This window comes from Cupressus sempervirens, chromosome 9 (assembly GCF_028749045.1).
Source record: "Cupressus sempervirens isolate cs-2001-9-10 chromosome 9, ASM2874904v1, whole genome shotgun sequence".
In the NCBI taxonomy this organism is placed as follows: Eukaryota; Viridiplantae; Streptophyta; class Pinopsida; order Cupressales; family Cupressaceae; genus Cupressus; species Cupressus sempervirens.
The window spans coordinates 493,891,492-493,904,339 of NC_143126.1; positions in this window are offsets into that span (position 1 = coordinate 493,891,492).

Genomic DNA, 12,848 nt, shown 5'->3' on the forward strand with positions numbered 1-12,848 from the left:
GCTTAATTTCTTCTATTTCGTTTTAGATTAATGCTTGCAATTCATATAGAATAATTTGCATAATCATATAGTTGCATTCAAAACCCTTTGTTCTAGATGGTCTTATTACCTGTACCTCAAATCTAAGAGCATAAGCAGGTAAAATCCACTTAGATAGAAGGCAATAGGTTGTCTTGTAGGACTCCTCTTGGGTGAATAATCTCATGTTCATTCCAGGATGAATCTGCAAATAAGGACCATGTTGAAGTGTGTGTGTTAGTATAGGCCACAATTCACGCATACATTTCTGGTGCCCACTGTGGGGCCGAGAAATAAAGTTTTTGGCCTCATTCTTTTTATTTTGCACTTTTTTGTTTATATCTTGTTTTGCAGGTTTGACTTGTTGCAAGTTTGGAGATACTTCGAGAAGACATCCAATAGTCATGAACATTTGAGAAACCTCTTCCTCTTCTCCATATTAATCTTCTTCTATTTCTTTTCTTCTTCTTCTTCCTTCTCATGTTCTAAAGTTTTTTTAAAAAAATAATAATAATCAAAATTCTTTTTTTAAATCATTTTTATGATTTTTCATAAAAATCATAAAAAGTATAGAAAATTGATGAATTTTGGTCTGAATTTTTTTACTAAATGTTCTAAACAATAGAGTGAAATCACAAGAAAAATTTCATATTTTTATGATAAAAGATCTATTATATACATATTTTTAATGATTTTATCATATGCAAATTATTTGAGCATGTAAACCAATGCATGTTGATCTCATTTTTTTCTACAGGTTTCACAAATTGGTTGGCATTTACAATAAAAATTACAGAATTTTTGGAAATAAATTGAATTTTTAGTAATTTGCTAATGGTTTTTTCATTAAATGATTAATTTACCCTCCAAATAATCAAATTAAAATCTACAATTTTTACTGAAAGTTTATGATGATGTCACAATACCCCAATAAAAATTTCAGATTTTTCATATCTAAAATATATGTTTAATAATTTTTTTATGGTTTTCCATAAAAAAAATTAATTTATGAGATAATCGCAACATTTTGATCTGAAATTTTTATTGCAGATTTGGGACACTCTCAAGTTGTCACAGTAAAAATTTAAGATTTTTCTAATTAGAAATTCATTTTAAATGTTTTTTTTAAAGCTTTTTCATCAAAACATTAATTCATGATGCAAATTCTTGAGTTTTAATCAAACTTTTTTTATTGTAGGTATGTGGAAAGCAAAAATGAAGGACATGCGAGGATTTTAAATTAGAAAGGAATGAACTTGAATGACTAATCATTTTTCTTTGAATGAATTTTGCAATTAAATTTAAAATCCAAACACACTCTTGAATGCCTTCAAATCTAAAACAATAAAATTCAATCTTGATGTCTTAATAAATTGACAAATATTTCATTTGAATGAATGTGCTAAAAACTCAATCTTGAATGTCATGGATTAAAATCTACATATTTTTCATTGGAATGACTGCTATAACACACTCTTGAGTGCCTTAAAGAGAACACATTTTCATTGGAATGTATGTTAATCAACACAATCTTGAGTGCTTAAGGATCAAAGAACCATTGCGATGAAATTGTTGTCACAGAGGTTTGCACCCTTGTCCAAAGTTTTTACCTAAGGACAACCTTGTGAAACATGGAAACAACCTCCAAGCTGTGGGACTTGAACTATGAGGTTGAGTCTTTAGAGAAGGCCGGCTTCCTTTCCTATCAGGGTGCACCCAACTACTCTTGGAGAGGAAAAGGGAGAAGGAATGCATGAAAGAAAATCTACCTACTCTAACCTAAGGGGGTGATACACCAACATAGAGTGTTCAAATCGATCTCTGCCCATACATGCACTATTGAACCATCATGACACCAAAGTATATACACATTTAGACTTGTTTTAGTCTAACAATCACATGCAGATCAAAAAACCTGAATGAATGACACAAGGAAAGAGAAGATTCACTTATATATCATCCATAGGAAAAAAGAGATACATTCATGCAGGATTGCATATCTCTACAATACACCAATGAGAGGCAAATAGTTCTTGCACTTTACATCAATGATTGAATGAGATAAGGCAGAATGTCATACAGTTCAAAGGCAAAGGGAATTTACACATGAAATTGCAGAGCAATATCAAAGAAGTTAGAGAAGAGTCGACCCTAAAAAAAATTACAAAAATTGCCTTTATAGTCTAGGCATAACTGAGATGTCCTCTTACTGAAGTTACTCCACAACCACTGCCATTAAGCCCTTCAGAGAATAATCATGGAGATCTGAAGAAAATCCAATCTGAGTATAGATCTAGATGCAATGATATCTGATCTTTTTGGAACATGGCCCTTAGAAGATAGAAATGGTGCCATTAAATAGCTTTGAATAGGTAAATGGATAAACTGGGGAGCTGGGGTGTTCTCCTGGGATTAGCATTTAATTGAGGGTGGTTGGAATTCATCACAGGGATTGGATCATGTGGGAAAACTTGATCTCACTTCATCTAGCTCGTGAATCAGAAAAAATCGGCAGTCAACCAAATTCTACAAGAAAAATAGGCCACATGGACCAATCAATTTATTTCGTTCTACCAACCCACAAGGTCCTCACACGGTTGACCAACTAACTATGCCACCTCCTCAAAATCCTGACCGTGACAGTCACATAACCGCCAACCCAACTATCAATGTTAACTGTTAATACCTTGGTCAAGCCTACTGGGACATGTGTTTCTTATACACTTCCCCACAATTATTAACTCCCTCATACTTCCATATTGCGAGCAAGCACTGATTGTCAATCTGCAAAACATCAACAATTGAGAAAGACTCTCCATTCACTACACCTGTCAATGAAAACTTGGCCCCACAAAAACACTTAGCATCTAACCTAGTCTAACTCAACATTACCCTAGCATACAAATAGCACCACCTGGAAGAAAATTGACCCCACAAGGACACATGACAGCAAGGTGCATGCCTGCATTCCTTGACATCTTTGCATCTTTACATTGCGGGCATGCGCCAGCCACTAATTAGATCGCATCGAACGGTGGAAGGTGGAATTGAGAACATGAGATGTTGTGGGACAAGTGTCACTAGGGTGCATGCCTACATTCCTTAACATCTCGCATCTTTATATTGCAGGCATGCGCCATCCATTGATCTCCAAAAATCTGATGGTGGAAGGTACAATCAAGAACATGTGAGGTCATCAGATAGGTGTCACAAAGGAGCATGCCCACATTGTCAAAAAGCCTGACAAAAGGTAAAATGCGGGAATACAGGCACCAATAACACTACCAATTCACCTTGCCACCCTATCCACCCTATCTTTGGTGGCTTAAAGAACATGGACCCACCTGCCACGCAATTGAAAAGTGGTTCCCCGCATTGTCAAGAAATCTAAAAGAACTTAGAATGTGGGAATGTAGATGCCAATAGAATTGCCAATTGGACTGACCCTTCTCCTTTTTGTGGCTCACACAAAATGAAAGGACCCATTGGTCCACATGTTGCAAAGGGGCTTCCCCGCATCGTATAAAGGTCGTGCATTTGGAGAATGTGAGAAAGTTCCCACCATGGATCCAGACAAGATCTGATGGTGTGGAAAGTTGTAGACTAGCAAAAAAAAACTTAGGGAATATAGGAAATACCATAAGGTTTTAATAATTTTAATGTTTTGTATTTCCATGACATTAAAAATAACGTTAAAAATGGAAAGTGACCATTGGGTGGGATTTCCATTCAAAGTTCAAATTTTGGTGGGAGGCAAAAATGGGTAACATTTTTGGCGACTCAGAGGGGACACGAGTCAGCTTGCGTAAGATTAGTGGCCTAAAACATCCATTGGGCTATAGAGTCATCAAAGATGTGAATCAGTGCACTGTAAAACCCTAACCTAACCTCTGTAGTAGCAAAACTTTGAAAATCTCTACAACTCTACAAACCCAGCAAAACACATGTGTTCGTGCACTTCTTGGGAAGCTGGAAAACAACAGAAAGGAAACTACTTTAATATGTATAGGAAAATTCAAGCCTTGTTAGAAACATGGTTCGAGATAGATCCCATTGACTCGGATAGGAAAGATTTCACCACCAGGCCTGCTTAATTGAAAAGCATTGGCCTGCTTGCTACTAACAATCAAATAGGGACCTCTCCATAGTGCATGAAATTTTGAATGTCTTCTTGGTTTTGCCATGTCTGCATCCCATTTCAAAACTAAATCACCCTCTTTGAAGGCTCTGACCTTAGCCTTCTTGTCAAAGCTCCTCTTCACCTACTGCTGATGTGTTTCTAGGGTCTGCATGGCCTAACTTCTTTTCTCTTCTAGCTCCATCTGCTCTGCCATTCTAACTATCATGGCATCATCTTCAATTAACTCCAGCTAATGAGCTAGCTCTAAGGATGGAAATTCTAATGAAATTGGAAGCTTACTTTTGTACCATATAACAACATAAATGGTGAATTCCCTATTGATCTCTTAGGTGTTATTTTGTCAGCCCACAATGCAGTCCTCAACTTTTGATGCCAACACCTCTAGTTATCCTCTATAGTTCTTTTCATAATTCTAATCAATTTTTTGTTGGAGGACTCATCCAAACCATTGCCCTAAGGATAGTATTTTGAGGAGGTGTTTAAGTAGATATTATGGTAAACTGCCCATGCCCAAATCTAAGCTCCTACAAAAGATTTTGCATTATCTGAAATGATGGTTGAAGGGGCACCAAATATGGTCACAATTCCATCAAGGTACTCAACAAATGAAGGTTTTTTGGTGTCCTTCAATGCAACAGCCTCTGTCCATTTGGTAAAATAATTTGTAGTAGCTAAAATCCATTTGTTACCAGAACTAGAAGGAGGATTAATAGGGCCTATGAAATCAAATCCCCATTGAGCAAAAGGCCGGTCCACCTAAATGGGATGAAGAGGAAGAGCTGCAAGCTTTTTCTTGCCAAAGAAGAAAGAACATTTTTCACATTTCCTCACATACCTATGACAATCATGGAATAGGGATGGCCAGTAGTAACCAGTGCTCATGACCTTCATTGGAGTTGTTCGTGCTGAGAAGTGACCACCATCAGGACCATCATGAAGCTCTTTAATCATTCTTTCAACTTGGTCTATGTTAATGCATCTTAAGAGGGCTCCATTAAAATCTCTCCTAAAAAGGATACCATCAATTATGGCATAAGGAATTGACTGTAATCTATACTATCTCCTTTTAGTTCTATCTAACCCTTGGGGGTATGCATTGCCTAATAAGAAATTCCTCATATCATCCATCCAATTCCTTGGGTCATCATTTCTTACTTGTTGCTCTGTTAGTATCATAGCAACTTCCTCATCTAATTCCTGAAATGATATCATTTGTTTACACAACCCTTTCCCTCTTACTAACTTGGTGATCTGGATGTCAACATCATCTTCCATTACTTTAGTAATCTAGCCAGCTCTCTTCTCACTAATATCTTTGCTCAGAAGGAAATCTTTCACATTGGCATGGGGTACTAATAGATGAATTTATTATGAGATAGGAGGTGTCTAAATTTCTTTAAGGCTGTGATGACTACTAGGGTTTTCTTTTCTACATAGTTTTATTTTTCTTCATACTCTTTAAGACCTTCACTAAAGAAGGCTATGGGCTGCTCTTCATCTTTATCGTTTGTTTGAGTCAAGATAATAGAAATGATTGACTCACCACCTAGGATATAAAGGATGAAATCCTTTTCATAGTTTGGATTAATGAGAGTAGGGGCTAAGGCTATAGCTACCTTGATCTCTTCAAACCTTTCCTTCCCCTCCTTGGTCCATGCAAAAACCATACTTTTCTTGAGCATAGTCATAAGGGGTTTTACCATGGTAGCAAGATTAGGGATAAATGTTCTCACAAAATTTATCCTAGAAAGGAAACTTTGCAGCCCCTTCTTATGTTTAGGAAGAGGGAGAGAAAGTATTTCTTTTTTCCTTTCTAGATCAATGGTTAAATCATCCTCAGATACAATGTGTCCTAAAAAATTTCCTTGATTGGTAGCAAAGACACACTTGCTCGGGTTAAGGGATACCCCAAACTCTCTACACCTTGAAAACACCTGTCATAAATGATCAACATGATCTTCTACACTCTTTGAATACATTGTGATATCATCAAGGTAAACTAATACAAACTTTTCAATCACATTTTTAAAGGCCATCTCCATTTCCTTCTAAAATGTAGCACCTACATTGGTTAGCCCAAATGGAATCTTACAATAAGCATAGGTACCCCATTTGGTGGTAAATGCATTCTTGTACCTATTAGACTCTTTGAACAATACTTGATTGTAGCCAAAAAATCCATCAAGAAATGAAAACCTCTTTGAACCGTTGACCTTGGACAAAATCTGCTCCATGGAAGGGAGAGGATGGTGATCTTTAAGGGAAGCTTGGTTAAGGTCCCTGAAGTCCACACACAATCTAATTTCTCCATTATTCTTCCTAAAAAGGACAAGGTTTGCTACCCATGATGAGTTCTTGATGGGGAAAATTATATTGGCCTCAATCAATTTGGATAGCTCTTTTCTCATTAAAGGTTCAATTTTGGGATTCACTAGCCTCTATTTTTGTCTTACTAGTTTGACATTATCAATTAAATCTATGGTATGCTTAAATAAACTTGGGTCAAAACACTTTAAATCATCATACATCCAAGCAAATATATCATTAAATTTTTGACATAGATGAATAAAACTCTCTTGCTCAATCTCAGAACATACCTTCCCCATGTTTAAGGATTTCCCATTAGCAATTGTGACTAGGGTGTGATCATCCTCGTCAGTAGCTAAGTTCATGATTCTACCTCTTGCTTGGTCATCAGGATTAAAAAAATTTCTAAAGTAACAAGACCCCTAGGAAACTTTTTGGAACTGAGATTAATGATTTGATCACCATACTAATCCTACAGTCTTGACTGGTTTCTGTCTAAAATTTTTGCTTCATTCTGCAAAAAAGCTTACAATTTGTTCATCAGATTCAAACACTTTCCATGGATGTTGTTGTCAAGGATGGTAGGCCTTACTACCATCTTGATTTGTTGCTTCTTCTTCTCCTCAAAATTCTCTGGCACATCATGAGATGCACCTATTGTTGTAAGTCTATCAACATGTCTATTTTCTTTCCTAGGGATGCTTTGAATATTAAATGCATTGAAACCCTCAAGAAGATCCCATACCCTATGTTTATAATACTTGAGCAAACAATTCTTGGTGATGTTCTGATTTCTCACTTGATTAACCACCAACTCACTATCTCCATATACACTTAAGGCTTGAATTCCTCTTTTTTGAGCAAGTACATACTTAAGGCCTAAAGGAGAAGTAGTACCTTACTTTTATAGGAGAAATCAACATGATACCAGCACCTAATCCATTCTTATTTCTTGAGCCATTAAAGTACATAATCCATATCCCACTCATATCTTCTTTAGTCTCCACAAGATTGGGGACTAGAGCATCTTTCTCTAATATACAATATGTATTGAAGCCTATTTCAAGGGTTTTTGACATAGGATCAAATTGATATGCATTAGCCTATTCATCTAAGAGAAAATTAGGTATCTCTACTAGGGAAGTAGTAGGCTCATTCACTATGTCATTCTCATCCACTTCTAGGATAGTACAATTCATGTTGATGAGATTAGGGCTGTAGGGTTTCGTATGATGGAGGGCTAGAGGCTTTGATCTGATCAAATATTTGGCCCCATATCTTGTCCTAAAAAACATATATGACCAATCAAAAGATAAGTAACCACCTCTTTGGGTAGTGAAATCTCTTGACAGATAGATGGAGAAATGTGGCTTGACCTCCGCAACGGATATATCTTGAGTTACAGTACAACTAGGGCATGCATGTAGGGCCATTTCCACATTCCTAAGGATCCCTATAGTCTTGGAAATACTACCATCCAACTGTAATACATCCCTAACAATGGGCTCATATTTCATTCCCAAAGCATCAGCAACACACCTAGGCATCACTGAAGTACTAGCTCCTGAATCAATCATGCAATTGTGGATTAGTCTACCCCCTATGATTAAAGAAACATAAAATGGAGGAATTCTAACCTTTTTTACTTGTTTCTTCCTCCCTTGACGGTTGTACTAGGCTTGTGGCACTTTCCATGCTGGGTGGTTGATCCTTTGGTTCAATATTTTCCAATTCTTGTTGTAGCAACCTCTTTTGCATGGGTATAGTAGCAATGGCATCCCACATGGAAATATTCACATTTTTCTTCTTCATTTTTTCTACCACAATGAATGGTGCAGTAGGTACTTTGGTAGAAACCTTCGGGGCTACAGTTTGAGGAGGTTCATATGGAACAAACTGAGGATTGCTTACATCTTTTCTGCCATCATTTTGCCTTTATTGTTGAGGGTTATTTGACTGATCATTTATTGCTTGTTCATGGGGTATCATATTTGAAGTCGAGGCTTGATTGGGAAGAGGAGGGTTAGAATCTTCAATAGCTCTTCTTTTGCTCCTAGTGTTGTGAGCAATGGAATCCTAGTTTACATTACAATGTTCCTCTATGTAATGATTCATAAAGGAGAAATTACCTTGTCCTTGCATATATGAGGCCTCTTTAAACTAGTCCTCCTTGTATGATTGTCCTACTACAGGCTCTTGGATGGTCAGAGCCAAGTAAGTTTCATCCTTCTGACACATGCAATGAGCATAGGATTAGTTATAGGAGGGACAAAAATCCTAATCCTAGGCCATATTATTTTGAGGGACTATGGCCCTACTTTGATTTACATTTGAGGTTGAAGCATGGCTATTCTGCCTATTCTAATCGAAAGAATTGTTCCCATCATTTTGATTTGGAGGCCTACCACTATTCATAGTTTGATGCTACAATTGATGAGCTTTACTACCTTGAGCTTGTTGTCTCTCCGAAGTCACCACCTTATTGCTCATTTTCTACATCACAAAGAAGCTATCCTCCAGCTTGTTCTCTTGACCTTGCAATCTTTTATCTATGTTCAACATCATAGATTGCATCATCTCCTTGATTTCATCTATTCCATTTGAAGATGTGGAAGCTTGAGGGACTAGAGCAAGGGATTGTGATGTGGAAGTTGTGGGAAGAGGAGCCATTGCTAGTTGGTGGTTTGGAACATCAGGAAAGAAAGGCATCAGAGGCCTTGGGGATAGCTTGCCTCCCTATATTAGGATGTTTTCTGACTTTATCACTATATCATAAGCATTAGGCAAGGTATCTCCTCCCATAGTTTGGATTGTAGTGGCAATGTCACTGTTAAAAGCTCTGAGGTAATGCAAGAAAGCATTACCAAGGGTAGGTTTTACTAAAGCATATATTCTATCCCATGTCTTTTGAAATCTATAGTTGAAATCAGTCATACATTCATGGGGGGCTCTTTTTATAGTAGTTAACTATTCTAAAAGGGAAAAATGGTCACTTTTGTCCTCAAAGTGTTTACATAGTCCTACTCCTAATCCATCCCAATCTGTTATAGAACCATGAGCCAAACCTCTATACCACTATAGTTCTTTTTCTTTCAAATACGAGGCTAGAAGCCTAACTACAACATCATCTTTTATAATACCATGGATATTGCAGACATTTGCAACTTCTTGAATGTGTTCTGAGGGAGAGATAGAAGTTTCACTAGTAAACTTTGGTATACTTTTGAGTGTAGCTATTGGTATGTTATGTCTTTGAGCCAATAAAAGAGGACTTCCATCATTAAAGGTGGCAAAAGTATGGGCCCTAGGTTGTGCCATATAGACTAATGATCTATTGATATGTGCTGATGGCAATCTAGGCTAAGATCTAATAGTAGGAGAGGTAGAGATAGATCTTTCAGGTGTATTTGTTACTATTACACTCCTAATTGGTGATAAGGATACCCTAGTCCTCCTTCTTCTAGGATTTGAAAATGAAAACTCTTGGTACTAAAATTTACCTCTAGAACAAGCCCTTGGGAATTACTACAACTTTGCTCTGGAACCATATGTATTTGAAGCTCAGGGTTGCCAAGTACTTGAAGAGTGAGCCTCTTGAAGGCTTGAACATCAAAGCTAGTACTATCTCCTTGGCATTAATATTGAGATCTTCCTTTTGACACCAGTAGACTTGAAATTTTATGAATACAGTCCCACGAGGCATGCCAAAAATTGTTGTCACAAAGGTTTACACCCTTGTCCAAAGTTTTTACCTAAGGACAACCTTGTGAAACATGGAAACAACCTCCAAGTTGTGGGACTTGAACTATGAGGTTGAGTCTCTGGAGAAGGTCGTCTTCCTTTCCTATCAAGGTGCACCTAACTACTCTTGGAGAGGAAAAGGAGAAGAAATGCATGACAACAAATCTACCTACTCTAACCTAAGGGGGTGATACACCAAAATAGAGTGTTCAAACTCATCTCGGCCCATACATGCACTATTGAACCATCATGACACCAAAGTATATACACATTCAGACTTGTTTTACTCTATCAATCACATGCAGATCAAAAAACCTGAATGAATGACACAAGGAAAGAGAATACTCACTTATATATCATCTATAGACCAAAATAGATACACTCATGTAGGATTGAAAATCTCTACAATACACCAATGAGAGGCAAATAGTTCTTGCACTTTACATCAATGGCTAAAGGAGATAAGGCAGAATCTCATACAGTTCAGAGGCAAAGGGAATTTACACATGAAATTGTAGAGCAATATCAGAGAAGTTAGAGAAGAGTCAACCCTAATAAAATTCACAAAAATTAACTTTATAGTTCAAGCATAACTGAGATGTCCTCTTACTGAAGTTACTCCACAACCACTACCATTAAGCCCTTTAGAGAATAATCATGGAGATCTGAAGAAAATTTGATCTGAGTATAGATCTAGATAGAATGATATCTGATCTTGTTGGAATAGGGCCCTGAGAAGACAGAAACGATGCCATTAAATAGTTCTGAATAGGTAGATGGATAAACTGGGGAGCTGGGGTGTTCTCCTAGGATTAGCATTCAATCGAGGGTGGTTAGAATTCATCATAGGGATCGGATCGCGTGGGAAAACTTGATCTCACTTTGTCTCTGGCTCGTAAATTAAAAAAATTAGTAGTCAACCAAATTTTTCAAGAAAAATAGGCCATGTGGACCAATCAGTTTATTTCATTTTGCCACCCTGCAAGGTCCCCATGTGGTTGACCAACTAACTGTGCCACCTCCTCAAAATCTTGACCATGACGGTCACATAATCGCCAACCCAACTATCAATGTTAACTATTAATACCTTGGCCAAGCCTGTTGGGACATGTGTTGCTTAGGCACTTCCCTGCAATGTTTAACTCCCTCGTACTTCCATATTGTAGGCAAGTTTTGATTATCAATCTGCAAAAGATCAACGATCAGGAAAGACTCTCCATTCACTGCACCTATCCATGAAAACTTGGGCCCATGAAAACACTTAGCATCTAACCTGGTCTAACTCAACATTACCCTGGCATACAACTGGCACCAACTAGAAAAAAATTGACCCCACAAGGACACATGGCAGCAAGGCACATGCCTGCATTCCTTGACATATTTGCATCTTTACATTGTGGGCATGCACCAACCACTAATTAGATTGCATCGGACGGTGGAAGGTGGAACTGGGAACATGAAAGGTTGTGGGACAAGTGTCACCAGGGTGTATGCCAACATTCCTTAACATCTCGTATCTTTATATTGCAGGCATGCACTAGCCGTTGATCTTGAGAAATCTGATGGTGGAAGGTATGATCAAGAACATGTGAGGTCATAGGATAGGTGTCACAAAGGGGCATGCCCACATTGTCAGAAAGCCTAACAAAAGAAAAAATAGAGAATGTGGGAACCAATCAAACTACCAACTCACCCTGCCACCCTGTCCACCCTATTTGTGATGGCTTAAAGAAGATGGACCCACCTACCACATGGCTGAAAAGTGCTTCCCCACATTGTCAGGAAATTTGACATAACTCAGAATGTGGGAATGTGGGCACTAATTGAAACACCAGGTAGACTTACCCTTCTCCTTTCTATGGCTCACACAAAATGAAAGGACCCACCAATCCACGTGTCACAAAGGGGCTTACCCACATCGTATAGAGGTCGTGCATTTGGAGAAAGCAAGAAAGTGCCCACCGTGGATCCAGACAAGATCTGACAGTGTGGAAAGTTGCAAACTGGTAAAAACAAACTTGGGGAATATAGGAAATACCATAAGGTTTTGATCATTTTTATTTTTTGTATTTCCATGGCATTATAAATAACATTAAAATTGGAAGATGATCGTTCGGTGGGGTTTGCATTCAATGTTCAAATTTTGGTGGGAGGCAAAAATGGGTGACATAAATATTTGGATTTTGGTGCTTAAAATGAGTACATTCAATCTTGAATGCATAAAGGAATTGAATCTTTTCTCTATCTATTTCTTATGTTGACGATGCTCGATTTACTTTTGTTGGCGACCTCTCAATTTATTATGTTGATGACGTTGTAAGTTGGAAAGAAACTTGCATGCTAAACATGAGTGTCTTCAAGAGTAGAATACAAAAACTAAAGATTCATTGGGAAAGAATGAGTGTCTTTTAAACCCCAAGTCCACTTACATATTCACTTCTCTCACACCTTTGGGTGATCTTGAATGCACAAGAAACAAGTGGACTTGTTTTATTTTTTTAGGAGGCCTGCTTGGGGATTTCATCACCCCTTGGGATGACCTCAACTCCTATGTTTTGGTGGAGTATAAATATTGAGAGGTGAATCGAAAGACATCTCTCTTGGAAGTATAATCTTGTCACTCTTGGCTAAGCCCCAAAGA